The sequence below is a fragment of the Acromyrmex echinatior genome, chromosome 8, assembly GCF_024713525.1.
Source record: "Acromyrmex echinatior isolate Ae372 chromosome 8, ASM2471352v2, whole genome shotgun sequence".
NCBI classification, from domain to species: domain Eukaryota; kingdom Metazoa; phylum Arthropoda; class Insecta; order Hymenoptera; family Formicidae; genus Acromyrmex; species Acromyrmex echinatior.
Genome location: NC_141859.1, coordinates 13,754,375 through 13,768,209, shown reverse-complemented (window position 1 = coordinate 13,768,209; position 13,835 = coordinate 13,754,375).

Here is a 13,835-nt window from a genome sequence, read left to right as displayed (position 1 = left end):
CATGGCCTGACCGAACGGTGCAGTATAGCGTCCTGAGTCCTCTCACATTTTGGGGGCGGACACACCTACGCTTTTCCCGCGACGTCGTTTGTGTACCTTACGCATTCCGCGCTGTCGTTTTCGTTTTCCCGTTTCGGTGTGTTCCCGTACCGAGGGTTATAGAGGCCGGCGACTCCCGCGACCTTGGCGAAGTGACGCCACCTCACCGGAGAGAAGAGGAGGAAGAACGACCAGGATTGGAAGTCGGGAGACGACCGCTGATGACAGACCCGCCCGGATCGCACACAGGTGATATCCTTCCTGCATTGCTACGCCCTTTTGATTATCGCAAAGCATTTTTTTATCGCCCTCTTCCAGGCGCAAAGCGGATCGAGAGTCGGTACGGCATGACGGGGAAGGCCACTCTACGCCCCAAAGGCGAGAGCCCCAGATAGGCGCCTCGAGGTCACGAGGCGGCCTGAAAAAGACTCCCGCGATCTCTCGAATTTCGCGCGCCAGGACATGCGACGAGCATGACGCAGTTCCCGCGATTAGCGGAGCCGCGGGGCTACACGCCAATCAGGCGCGATAAGGCCTCCTCGCGAGAATAATGAGCCCTGCGTGCGCCCGGCACTTGAGCTGTGGCCAGCTTGACGAGAACACACAGGATGTCAGCTTCCAAAATCGACTAGGACGAGCACCTGCAAGGGAGTCACGGTGAGACAAGCGTCACCCCTGTAAAGTCGCCGGTTTCCGCGTCCGGGAGGCGTAGCTTATCGGATTTCTATCGGGCGTATAATAGTGAGTGCACGTGGCATTACCGTACACCAGAGTTTCGCGGGACTCGAGTACGCGTGTTGCCTCCCGGAACGGCCCTTGTCGTCGGGATAACTCTAAGGCGTCCGCCAAGGCCACAGCCTCGTTACTCGTTGTCGGTTTCTTTTTTTATCGCGGATCACATATTGCGTCGAAGTTTCGTGTCGTAGTATTGTCGCGTATCGTGTCGTCTCGAGCGTCTGTAGCGTAAGATTTGCATGTTTATTCGGTCCTCTGTGTCATGACCATTAAAGTCAATTTATAATAGCAATTGATAAGTGTGCGTATTCTGTATCGAGGCTGCGTAGTGTCGCGTTTGCATGTATTCGAGCCTTCTCTGCATCTCAGCTGAGCGGCGCGAGGTTCCGCGAGCGCGCACGAGGTCACGCCGTATCCACGCTACAATCGTTGCCGAATTCCTTAGCATTTGCGAGGCGATGAAGTATGGTTCGTATAATTCGCGAGAGTATTCCCGTGTGGCGTGAGCTCGTGTCGCGGGAATTTAACGAAGTTGATACGCCTAGCGGGAAACCGCGGGGACTATGTAAATCAGTTATTGCGCTCAAATAGAGTTTATCGTCTCGATTGTATCGCCAGATGTGAATGAGAGTCGAAGACTCACTTAATATATTTGTTACTTTTGTTATTGTTAATTCGTGTGTACTTTATTCTCGCCGATCTGCTATCCTCGACCGCGAACCGCCCCCTCTGCCATTTCCGAAGCTGAGCTACCGATTGAGAGCCCGTCGACATTCGTAGCTCATTAAAGATGGCATAAAGAAAATATCGCGTAATTTCTAAAAAGAGTGGCACGCTCGCTCGTGCCTGGCGCCCAACTATTGTTTTGTGATTATGTGCCGCCCTTAAGAGCGGTCACGGGAAGACGCATTTCTGTCACGTTTCGTTTAACGCCACCCGTTATCCAATCGCCTACGAGAACCTTAGCTGTGAATGTGCGACGAAGTTGCGCCACGCTGAGTGTGATTGCAATATATATATATATATATATATATATAGATATATATATATATATATATATATATATAGATAGTGTTTTGTGTCCACAAAATAGAAAAAATATAGTAACAGAAAATTGTCTGCCTTTGGCAAGAGAAGGTTATGGGTGCTTTCTAACAAGCGACTCACTCAGTACAACACAGTGATTATCTCATCCTTGTATTGGCGAACAAGACTGTAATGATGCACCGTGTCACACTGTGTCTCTTGTTGGAAGGCACTCTAGAAGGCCAAAATTGGTTATTGTGATGTTTCTTATTGAACCCTATAAAGCCAGCATCTTTAGCCAGGGAAAGGTTAGCATCTTTATGTCATTCATGAAAATATCACTTTTATTTATCATACAAGTGATATATAGTTAAATGTTATAACAATAAATTGCGCTTTGCCTAATTATGATTCAATGTCAAAGGCGTTCATCGTGGGCTGACTATTTTTAATTTATTGCCAGAGGCGTTAATTGTGAGCTGGCTAGTTACAACAAAATGCCATAGTCGTAAATCGTGCTTTGGCTAGTTATAGACAAAGGTCAGAGGCGTTCATCGTGGACTGACTATTTTTAATTTACTGGCAGAGGCATTCGATTATTAAATTTGGTGAAATATAATTACGGAATCAATTTGTAGAATTTTGCGTCTGCAATTAAAGAAATGTGAATAGATGTATTGTCATGGTGGAATCAAAAACTGATTGCTTGACATGATCGAAACAAAGAAACTAATGAAGAAAAAAAAACTGTCAGTAAACAGCTTCTTTGAAATCTTACAACTTTTATCTGAAACGTTTTTTCTAAAAACGTTATGTAATGGCTTTATAGCACAAGAATGGCCGTAATTCAATCATAGAAGAGAACGTGAATCATAAGTCAACGTATTATATTTTGGCGTATTATGCATGCCGATACAAGTGTAATTCACATTCCTTTATGATTATAGTTATAGTCACTTTTATGTTCAGCTCCTAAATCCGGGGTCTTTTTGGACTATTTTATATATATATTGTACATATATATAACATACAATACATTACACAGTCAATAGTCACATGCATAATTTTCGTACGATGCTGTACGTTTATGAAATGTATATAAGTATATCATATTCAAAGCAAAATGTTTTAGCAAATGTATACATTTATAGGTCAATGTGTACATTGACTAACAGCAAGTTACAATAAGTATATTTTTACTAAATACACTCTGACTGTGACTTAGATATATCTTCGGATGTAACCATGTATTTGAAATACATGTATACACGTGTAATGTAATAGCATTTTTTCCTTTATTCCCAATACCATTTTAACTTAGGATGTATAATAACATGTATTGTCAGTACGTAAATACATTGCACATACATATGTAGCTATTCCATCTCTTTTTATTATGTTTTTTTAATGGGCCTTTTACAATTATAAGCCATAAATCAGCCATAAATAAGAAGTCAGACGCTAAAAATTGATTGTGATTGATCAATTTGTAGCTTCTGACTTCTGATTTGTAACTAATGGCTTATTGTAGAAGGCCCATAAAAGAGAGATAGAAGTTACTCATACTTAACTTTTCATGCAGATATAATATAGACACATTAGTGAATATTAGAATTATATTTTGTGTGCATTATAATGTACACACATTACAAAACATAAAATATATTTCTAATTCATATTCACATACGTGTGTAGCTATTTCATCTCTTTTTACTTACGTGTAACAAAAAGGTGTACTGATTTTCTTTTTTCTACGTTTAATAAAAAGAGATATATTTTTTTATGATCAAATGTACAGATATTAGTGATATATGCTTTTATATTTTCAATATCAGAATATACATACAACTAACATAAATCAAAGCTAACGAGAGTCAAACGCAGATGATCAGACGTAACATCTTAAAAAAAAATAATCAAATTATGAATTCTCTGATAAATCCTCATTTTATGTGTGCATATATACGCATTATATATATATATATATATATATATATATATATATATATATATGGATATTCATAAAAAAAGAATTATATTATGTATGTGCAATGTCGTATTCATTTATTGATACTATATTATTATTATCTAAAATGACATTGGACGTAAGGAAAAAGTGCTACTACGACTTCGTATCGATATAACTATTAAAGTTAAAAATCTGTACTTTATGTATATTACAGATTTTTAATACTGGTAGTATATATTGGAACACTGTGTACATAATACAACTGTATTTCTAAGGTCCGATTCTACAAATATAAGATTAACTTCAATTACGGTTTATTTTTTTCTCAATTCTAAAAAATTAGAAAATTTTTCAAAATAAATTTTACATTTGTGGATCCGACCCTGCTAAAATGATAATGTAGGAAACGAAATAAAAATATCAATAGTTAATCGATCGAATTTTCTGCATGATCATATTAACTCGGAAGGCGTAAGCATCTTATACATTGGAAATAAAAACCTGTAATATCAACCTTGACTAACTTCAGCCTTCGCTCCAGCATCCTCTTAAATAAATATACTTTTTTTTTTTTAAATAAATAAAAACTTTTTTTTTTCGTAACATACTTCAATATATAAACAAGCTGTTTCCACATTAAGCATTCGATCTATTTAAATTATTAAATAAAAATTTGATAAAATATTCTTGCGAGAAGAAGATACAACGGGAGCAACAACGTGACGGGAAAGATGTCAACATATAAGAAGAAGAGAGATAGTAAGTATGTGCAGTAAGTGTATGTGAGCTTGCATGGTGGCGCGGTGATGGGGCGACGACGACGGCGGCGGCAGTGGTCGACGGAGGCGGTCCGTGGCGACGGGTGGTGGGTAACGAAAAAAATACGGAACGTATAACGGAATGTTATCACATGTATCATGTTTATGTAATCCATCGACCAGAGTTCTATGTTTGCATAAACATTGAACTTTGATTATTACTGTTTACATAAACAGCGATACTGGCGATCGGAGTCCTTACCACGCCTACGAGTACACCCGCGCCTCGCGCTCCCCTCTAGTTCCATGGGTAAAATCCGTCTAGCATACTTACTCACGAGGCAAGACAGATCCTTGATTTATGCAAAATGCTCCGCGTTATTGTTCCATGGATCTTACATGTAAAACAAATTAATGTGCTTATTTCTCTTCATATTGGTAAGCCTTAAGAAGAATTACTTGAAACGTTTTACCACTTAAGTATTTCTGAATAGAGAAAGAGGTGAATTACTTAAAGCATTTTATCACTTAGGTAATTTTGAATAAGAAAAAGGAAAATTATTTGAAGCGTTTCACCGCTTAAGTAATTCTGAGTAAAGAAAGTGGTAAATTATCTGAAGCGTTTTTACCCCTTAAGTAATTCCTTATGAGAAAACACATCTTAGGTGTGTTTGCGGTTAAAGAGAGAAAAGATTGAGGAGAAATAAGAAAGTGAGAGAATATTAATGGTCATATAACTTTAAAATTAAATTAACACGAGAAAGGAAAAAAAGAAAATTTGTTCTTACTATTTGTTGGAGGTAGTGGCGAACTATAGGGAGCGGGAGTCCCCAATGATGTCCCAGTGATGTCTCGGTGATGTCTCTTAACCAAGAATGAAGGATCTTCAAACGTGAACTACTGATTTTTGGGATTGCATCGAGCTGACAATTCCGTAATTGGAACAACTAAACTAATCAAAATTTTACTTATGACTGACTGCGCTTTTCCAAAGAGCCGTATATATATATATATATATATATATACATATATATATATATATATATATATCGAGGTGTGATACAATTCGATACTTGGACTTTGGATGAATGATTCATCTCTTTTTTCCAAAGATTTTCCAATTATTTCGAAAGAATAGGAGTGATTAGAGGTGTTTCATTTTATATGTGAGTCAGAAAATATGATCAGGCTTATCTGTAAGCCACAGGGCCACTGCACGTGCTTTCAATTGAGCTAATAATTATTTTCCTTTAATTAATTAATTATTTAGTTATTTATAATAATCAAAAATCAATATTTGAATCATGCTATTGACTCTATTCTGGAGATAATCGCAAGTTATTCACATTTGAGAGAAAAACAGATTTTCTTCACGAAAGAAAAAAATCGTGGAATCGTCAGGACATAACGTCATCATCGTTCTCCATATCACTGTTGGAACACAAATCATTTGACAGAGCATGATCTTCATCGAACATTTTCTGGTCAGACATTTCTTTATGTTGATCATTTACTTCTTCTATCACTTCATCTATCACTTCATCCTCGTGAGGTGCAAAATCCATTTTTTCATTAGCATACACACACATTGATATAACACCGATATAACATTGTAGAAACTTCAAACTCGACTGCATGAGTGTACTTTTTCGTTTTTATATACTATGGTTGATGCGTTATTTCTTTAATATGCTGCGTGTTTTGACGTGTTTTTAACGCGTTTAAACGTTTTCGAAAGGCGATTTTATTACAATCGCAGCGATACGCTAAAAATTCTTATTTGAAAAGAATGTGGGAACAAATGTACGTTATTGTAATAAAAAAATTTTACAATGTCTGTGGTGTAAAATAAATATCACACAAAAATGCAGTTTACAACAATCGAAAATGTGAACCTTTACCTTTAATTTGCTTTTTTATAGACCTTTTTTTTCACCGAGTTATTCAACATTGAAGCAAAAAGGGTCATTGCTATAAACCGCATATTTATTAAATTTTATTTCATACCATAGACCTTTGTAAAATTTGTACAAAACTTTCACATTTGACGGTATCCATTTGTGCCCGTATAATTCCATAAAGGAATATCAGTCACTGATATAATATCCGTCAGATTGAAATATCAATTACCGATTTCGAAAGTAAAGATTTCAAACTTTAAAAGGCTTTTTTATACATCATGCTATGATGATTTTTCACTAAGTTATTTGCTATTTGAAAATATTAAAAAATTTGTGCAAAAATTTAGTGCCCGTTTTTTTTTGCGTGTAAGTGTATTTTGAGCTTCTGTACAGAACTGGATCCTTACGTTAAAATCATTCTGCGAGAGTTCTTGGAGTACTGATATATAATATAGATGGACTTATTTTTCTCGAGTATGCGTGACACTAATGATTGGCTAATATTTCTATCGCGGATAATATGATTTATCCTTATTTTAGCTTATATCCTGAAAAAAGTTGAATTTTTGAAAAGATACTTTAGTACGAAGTTATTCAGCTTATTGGGCCGTCGACAGAACGAGTAAAAATACTCTATTAAAAAAAATTTTTTATTAGTAGTGTGAAAACCAAGAACAGTTAAGATTACTCAAGATATGTCTCCCTTATCCTACACAATTTTGATAATAAGTATTTTTCCTTTATCTCTAACCGTTTTCGAGAAAAACGTGGAATTTTTTATTAGACTTACCCTGTATATGTACATATACATAAAGAAATATAGTATTTTTATATTATAATATTAGGTGTTGGAATTAATTCGTAGCGTTTTACAAGTGATGGGAAGTACTTTCATTAATGTATTTTTTAATGCTCATGTGAAATAAATAACATTCTTTCATTAAAAAACGCTACGAATTAATTCCAACACCTAATAATATTTTTTTATTACGAACAGTTTTATTTTTATTAAATATGATATAAATCTTATGAAAACATAACGATCAAGAGCATAAAGAATGAAGATGGAGAAAGAATGTGAGCGGGTGGGGTTGACAGCGGAAGAGGGTGGAAAGTACGACAGTTCTACGCTTCGTCAGCTGTCCTATTTGAACTGTTTGGAGTAGTCAGTGTGCATTGTGGCCATGTGCTGTTCGAGATTTTTATAAGTATTCTATGTGATTATGATTTGCATCGGAATCTTTTGCCAATGATAATCAAGACAAAAATATTATTCAAAGTTATTTTTGTTGAGGAGGGATCGCGACGCAGGGAAGACTCGAACTGTTATTGTTTTTATCATGCATACAAAAGATGAACATCCCGGTAGTAGAAGCGCCATCTGTGGTCAGCGATAGCGTATCGTTAAAACGATTTCTCAATACTTCCCCTCGATACGCGATCGAACTAAAGGAGAACCATTACTCATGCTTCTCCGAGACCAATCAAACTCCGGCACTTATCGTGCTTAGGTCTCGATAATCCTTTCGTTAGGACGTCTGCAGCCATTTCTTCCATTGAGACGTGACGCAGCTGAAAGGATCCGTTATTTATAGCTTCACGAACAAAATGGTGTATGTCGATATGCTTTGTCCTAACGTGGAAGACCGGATTCTCGGCTAGTTTCAGCGCTCCTTGATTGTCACTGAAAACGATGACCTCTGGCGTGTCCTCTGAATTGAGAAATTTCAGCAGTCCTTTTAGATGAATGGCTTCTTTAGAGGCTTCGGTGAGAGCCATATATTCGGCTTCTGTCGAAGATAAAGCCACTGTCCTTTGCTTCCTCGACTCCCAGGATACAGCACCTCCGTTGTACATGAATATATATCCGGTTTACGACCGTCTGTCTGTGAGGCAGTCTGTTTCCCCAGTCAGAATCTGAGAAACCGATGATTGAGCTTTCGCCACATCCGTAGGTAATCCCGATGTCCGGTGTCCCTCTCAAGTAACGTAAAACACGTTTTGCAGCGGTCCAGTGTTCTTGTCTGTAGTTGGTTAGGAACTAGCTCAGGAAACTCACGGCATGTGCAATATCGGGCCTCGTTGCAGTGGCCAAATACATCAAAGCACCCACCAGTTCACGGTAGGGCAACTCGGCATATTTCTTCTCCATGGCGCCCTCAGGGTGAGTCAGTTTAACTCCAATGTCCATAGGCGTTGACACAGATTTCGAGTCGGCCATCCCGAATTTTTTCAGGATGTCTAAGATGTAACCTTTTTGGCGAATCGATATACCTCCGTCGTCTCGATTGAACTCCAGTCCTATGCAGTATCCAATCTCACCTTGATCCTTGATGTCGAACTTCTGAGCCAAAAAATGTTTGAAGTTGCGGATCTCCTTGATGCTGTCGGAGACGATCATGATATCGTCGACATATACGGCAATTAAAAGTGTGATTCCTCCTCGATTTACTCGGAATATACAAGGATCGGCGTCAGCAGGAATGCCTCCGTATTCCTTGATGGCTTTACTAATTTTATTGTTCCAGCTTCGTGCAGCTTGGCGCAGTCCGTAAAGGGATTTTTTTAGGCGGCATACCATGTCGCCAGTCCTGATCTGGTCTAGCATCTTCTTGACCTTATCTTTGATTCTTCTTGATGTCATGCCAGATTGAACCACTTGCTGCATGATTTCTTCAAGAAATTCCGGTAACTCCATGAAGATTTCTTCGTCAAGGTCTCCATTCAAATAGGCTGTCGTCACATCTATCTGATGCATCGACATCTGATGTTTCGCCGCCACCGCGGTTAGAGCACGAATCGAATTCAAACGCGCTACTGGTGCAAACGTTTCGTGAAAGTCCACTCCTGGCTTTTGGGAGAAACCTTTTGCGACCAACCGAGCTTTGCGGCGTTCAACGACTCCGTTCGCGTCGTACTTATTTCTTAAGACGAATCTGCTTCCAATCACGTCGCGGTTTGTCGGTCTTTGTTCAAGTTCCCACGTGTCATTTTTGACGATAGAGATCACTTCTTCTGCCATGGCGCGGATCCATTCATCCGCATCAGAACAATCCATGGCCTGACGTATGGGGATCTCCACGGAGAAGGCGTGTTCCATTTCTTCGCTGGCGGTGCGAGCTTCATGATACCTTTTGAGTGGTCTTCCCCTCAGTCCAGTGCGTACTATGGTAGGCCTGCCTCGGCCCCTTTTTGCCTGTGAGTCTCTCTGTGCAACGACGTCCCGCTCATTCGCCGTCGATTGCCTGTCCTCGAAGTTTTTCTCTGTCTCGTCTTCTGGTACGGTTTCGTTAACTATTGGTGGGGGCGTTAGCTCGATGTCCATTTCATGTGATCCGTCTATTGGATCGTCGGCCTGCTTCTCACTGAACGTTTCCGGCATAGATTCAATGTAGGTAGAATTTTTTGCGTTATTCTCCATGAATTTGACATCTCTTGATATCACGACTTTCTTTTCTTCCGGTAGCCAGACTCTGTAGGCTCTTGACGTATCAGAGTAGCCGATGAATACTCCTCTCGTAGATCGAGATTCGAGCTTCCCCTTGCCAGGTGTCCTATCCAGGACATAGACTTCGCATCCGAAGTCTCTGAGATGGCTGACGTTCGGTGTGCGTCCTCTCCATTTTTCGTACGGTGTCCTCCCTCCTTCAGACTATTTGTGGGGCACCGATTTCGCAAATAGTTTGCTGTAGCGATGGCCTCGCCCCAAAATGATGTGGCTAATCCAGATTGTGTCAGAAGGCACCTCGCCATCTCCACTAATGTACGATTTTTCCTTTCCGCCGTTCCATTCTGTTCCGGGTTGTAGGGTGCAGTGAGTCGCCGCTGAATTCCGTTCGCTTTCAGAAATTCATTGAACTCCGTATTCACGTATTCCAGACCGTTATCCGTTTGAAGATATTATATCTTCTTTCCGGTAGAATTTTCTGCGAAAGCCTTGAATTCTACGAAGCAATTGAATACGTCGCTCTTCCTTTTGATCATCCTCACGTGACACCACTTCGAATTGTCGTCTATGAAGGTCACGAAATACCGGGCCCCGCCGTTCGTTTCCACGCGCATGGGTCCGCAAACGTCTGAATAAATGAGCTCCAACAATTCCGTTCTTCTATTTGAGTTCTTCGGGAAAGGAATCCTAGTCATTTTTGCTCGGGTGCAGATTTCACATTCGAGCGGTCCATGGAATTTATCCAAGCGCAGTCCTCGCACTCTATTCTCGCGATCGCATTTCACTAAGTCTTTCAGATTCAGATGTCCTAGGCGCCGATGCCATTTCACAATCTCAGAATCCGTCGATATTCCGTTTTGAATCTTGCGGTGTAAAGTCAGTCTACACTCCGATCGCGCATTTCCCTCGAGATAATAAAGTCCGTCGATACGTTTTGCGACGAATTTCGTATTTCCGTCTTCGTCTATTATAGATGCGGAGTTTCTGTTAAATGTTACACTATATCCCTTTTCGGTTATTTTACCGACTGAAAGCAAATTTGTGCGCAAGTCGGGGACGTGGAGTGTGTCGCTTAGCACCACGTTTGTTTCACGTCCGTCTGAATTCGCTACAATATTCACGACTCCTTTCGCATTGATTTTTGTAGAGGCATTGCTCGCTAAGTTGAGTTGTCCGATTTCGCACGCCCTCATCTCAGTGAATTCATGGGCGTCTTTGCATATGTGCGACGTGCAGCCGCTGTCGAGGCACCATAGTTCATTGCGAGTTGCGGTTAACGCGTGCGTCGACTTATTATTCTCGCTGCGGTTCGCTACAGTCGCGCCTTCGGCGTCCTTCGGATACTGTCGTCGAGTGGCCCCGCTCGCTGCGATCTGCATTCTCCGTCTTCGGCGATCGCTCGGGAAACTTCGCCTTCGGTTATCTTCGCGAGTCTTCGGCGCGCCTCGTCCGTTTCGAGCGGCTTCGTCGCGAGTGTCGTAAAGAATCCTATATCTTCGGCCGTTTTGGCTAATTGTTTGTCTCGATACCAGCAGTCGGCCGCCTTGTGCCCAATTTTTCCGCAACTGTGGCATTTAAGTTTAGATTTTTCTTTGTCCTCGTTTTTCGATGTCGCCTTCTTTTTGTTCTTCCAATTTTTATTTGCGTAAGGCTTGATCGCCATAGCATTTTGCACAAGAACGTTGTCCTTTTTTCGGGCGTCGCTCTCTTCAATTATTTTAATTCGTAGTGCTTCCGGTGTAGGTAATTCATCGCGCGACTCGATGGCACATCGGAAGTTTTCATATTGCGACGGTAGACTGTATAATAATAAAATCGCGAGCAGATCGGGATTTATGATCACTTCCATTTCGGTCAGTTTATCCACTGCGTCGAAGAATGTACGAATATGTTCGCGCACGTCTTCCCCGTCCGCCATTTTTTGTAATGCGAGACGTTTCAGCAGCGTTGCTTTTCGGGCAGGACCCTTGGATTGATATATCCCTTCCAATCTCAGCCAAATTTCTCGAGATGATGTGCAGCCTTTGATCTGCTTCAATTCGCTCGGGTGAATTGAAAGGATGAGATCTGATATTGCCTTACTATCGTTGTCGTCCCATTCCGCACGAGCTTGGGCAGATATCCCATCGTCGTCGGCAACTAGTTCCGTTTTCACGTCGGTTCCATTCACATATTTCCATGCGTTGTTCTTCACCAATATTGCTTGCATCTGCATTTTCCAGGTGTCGTAATTGTCTTTATTGAGCGTTTCAATACGGCTCACAGCGGACACATTCATTGTGAGTGTCGTTTTCTTTGATGCACTTGATCACTGAGAATCTCACTCACTTTTTCACTTTAATACGAACACTTATTGCGAATCGTTGCCTGGGCCCATAACCTGTTGAGGAGGGATCGCGACGCAGGGAAGACTCGAACTGTTATTGTTGTTTTTATCATGCATACAAAAGATGAATATCCCGGTGGTAGAAGCGCCATCTGTGGTCAGCGATAGCATATCGTTAAAACGATTTCTCAATAATTTTACTAACACATTTAAGTAGTCCTATAACGTTGGAAGCATTTCCGTTATCATTATGATCTCGCATGTTTTACAATGCCAAAAACTCAAATACGTGCGCTCTTGGTAAGTTCTTAAAAAATTTGAGGTTATATAGAACTCATTTAATTGATGGGGAATCTTGATAATTTTCCTAAATATATTGAAATAATATCCACGTTTTCATTCGTGCAATTTCATTTGAAGATGATATACATATCTTTTCAATTGAACACAACTAAAAAAATTTATAAATTTTAATTTCCAGAGATTATTTAGAAATTTAGAAATATACTCTCTCTTCATCTTCCTACCGATAATAAACAAATTACTAATATTCATTTTTTGTACGCATGCGCTTTTTTTTAATTTTGCTATTTTTTATTATATCAAAAATTTGGTAAAACTTTTGAAACATTTGATTAATTTTATAAATGTATAAACTTAAATATCTATACTGCTAAACAAATTTTTATAATTTTTGCAACTTATATACAATGGAAATTTTTTTACAGTTAATCAGTAGCTAGTATTGATATATTATTAAATATTCTAAACTTATTAAAAATTAATTTATCTTAAAGAATAAATAAAAGATAAAGGGTTAAAATTATTACGTTTAAAATTATTATATTGCTTTGTGATAAAAAAGAATTAAAAATTAAAAATTCATATCTAACAAAAGTTATTTCAATACGTGTACAATGGATTTTTAGAGTTCGTCGACCTTTCTTGGAGCATTTCATTTCAAATTTTCTTTAAATTACCATAAAAAGTTTCCCATCGATTTTGAAAAATATTATTGAAATAGAAATGTCTTTTATTTCAATAATATTTTTCTTTCTGAGAGAAAAGAATGGTTGCAAGTACTGTAATTTAACTATTCCCATACATCGAAAGTTTTCAAAAATATCTCAGAAACATTTCAATTGAAAAATGAAACATTTCATAAAAATGGCGAAATATGTCTGCAACATTTCTGAGACAGTTCTGAAATAGCAAAATGTCCGTGATTCTTGCAGATGAAATCTTGTTAAAAGGCTGATGAAATGTCATAGAAAGAGAATCTACAATCTTTTTTAAATATTACCAAAATTTCAGCCATTTCTAGTACTACAAAAATGATATTTAAATATATACAGGGTTGGCCATATTCGACGGAAAGATGTTTTTTTTTCAATCATGGGAAACGTCGTTACTCGATCTAACATCTCTGTCAAAAGTTACAGTGTTTGCCAGATCTTTCCGTCGAATATGGCCAACTCTGTACTTAATTGATTCTAAAATAATATTTAAATTTATTATGACGACATAATAAATTTAAATATTGTTTAAGTATCAATTAAACATGTATTTAAATATCATTTCTGAAGTAAAATTTATTGAGAGTTTTGTGTTGTGTTGTGATCTGGTTTACAAA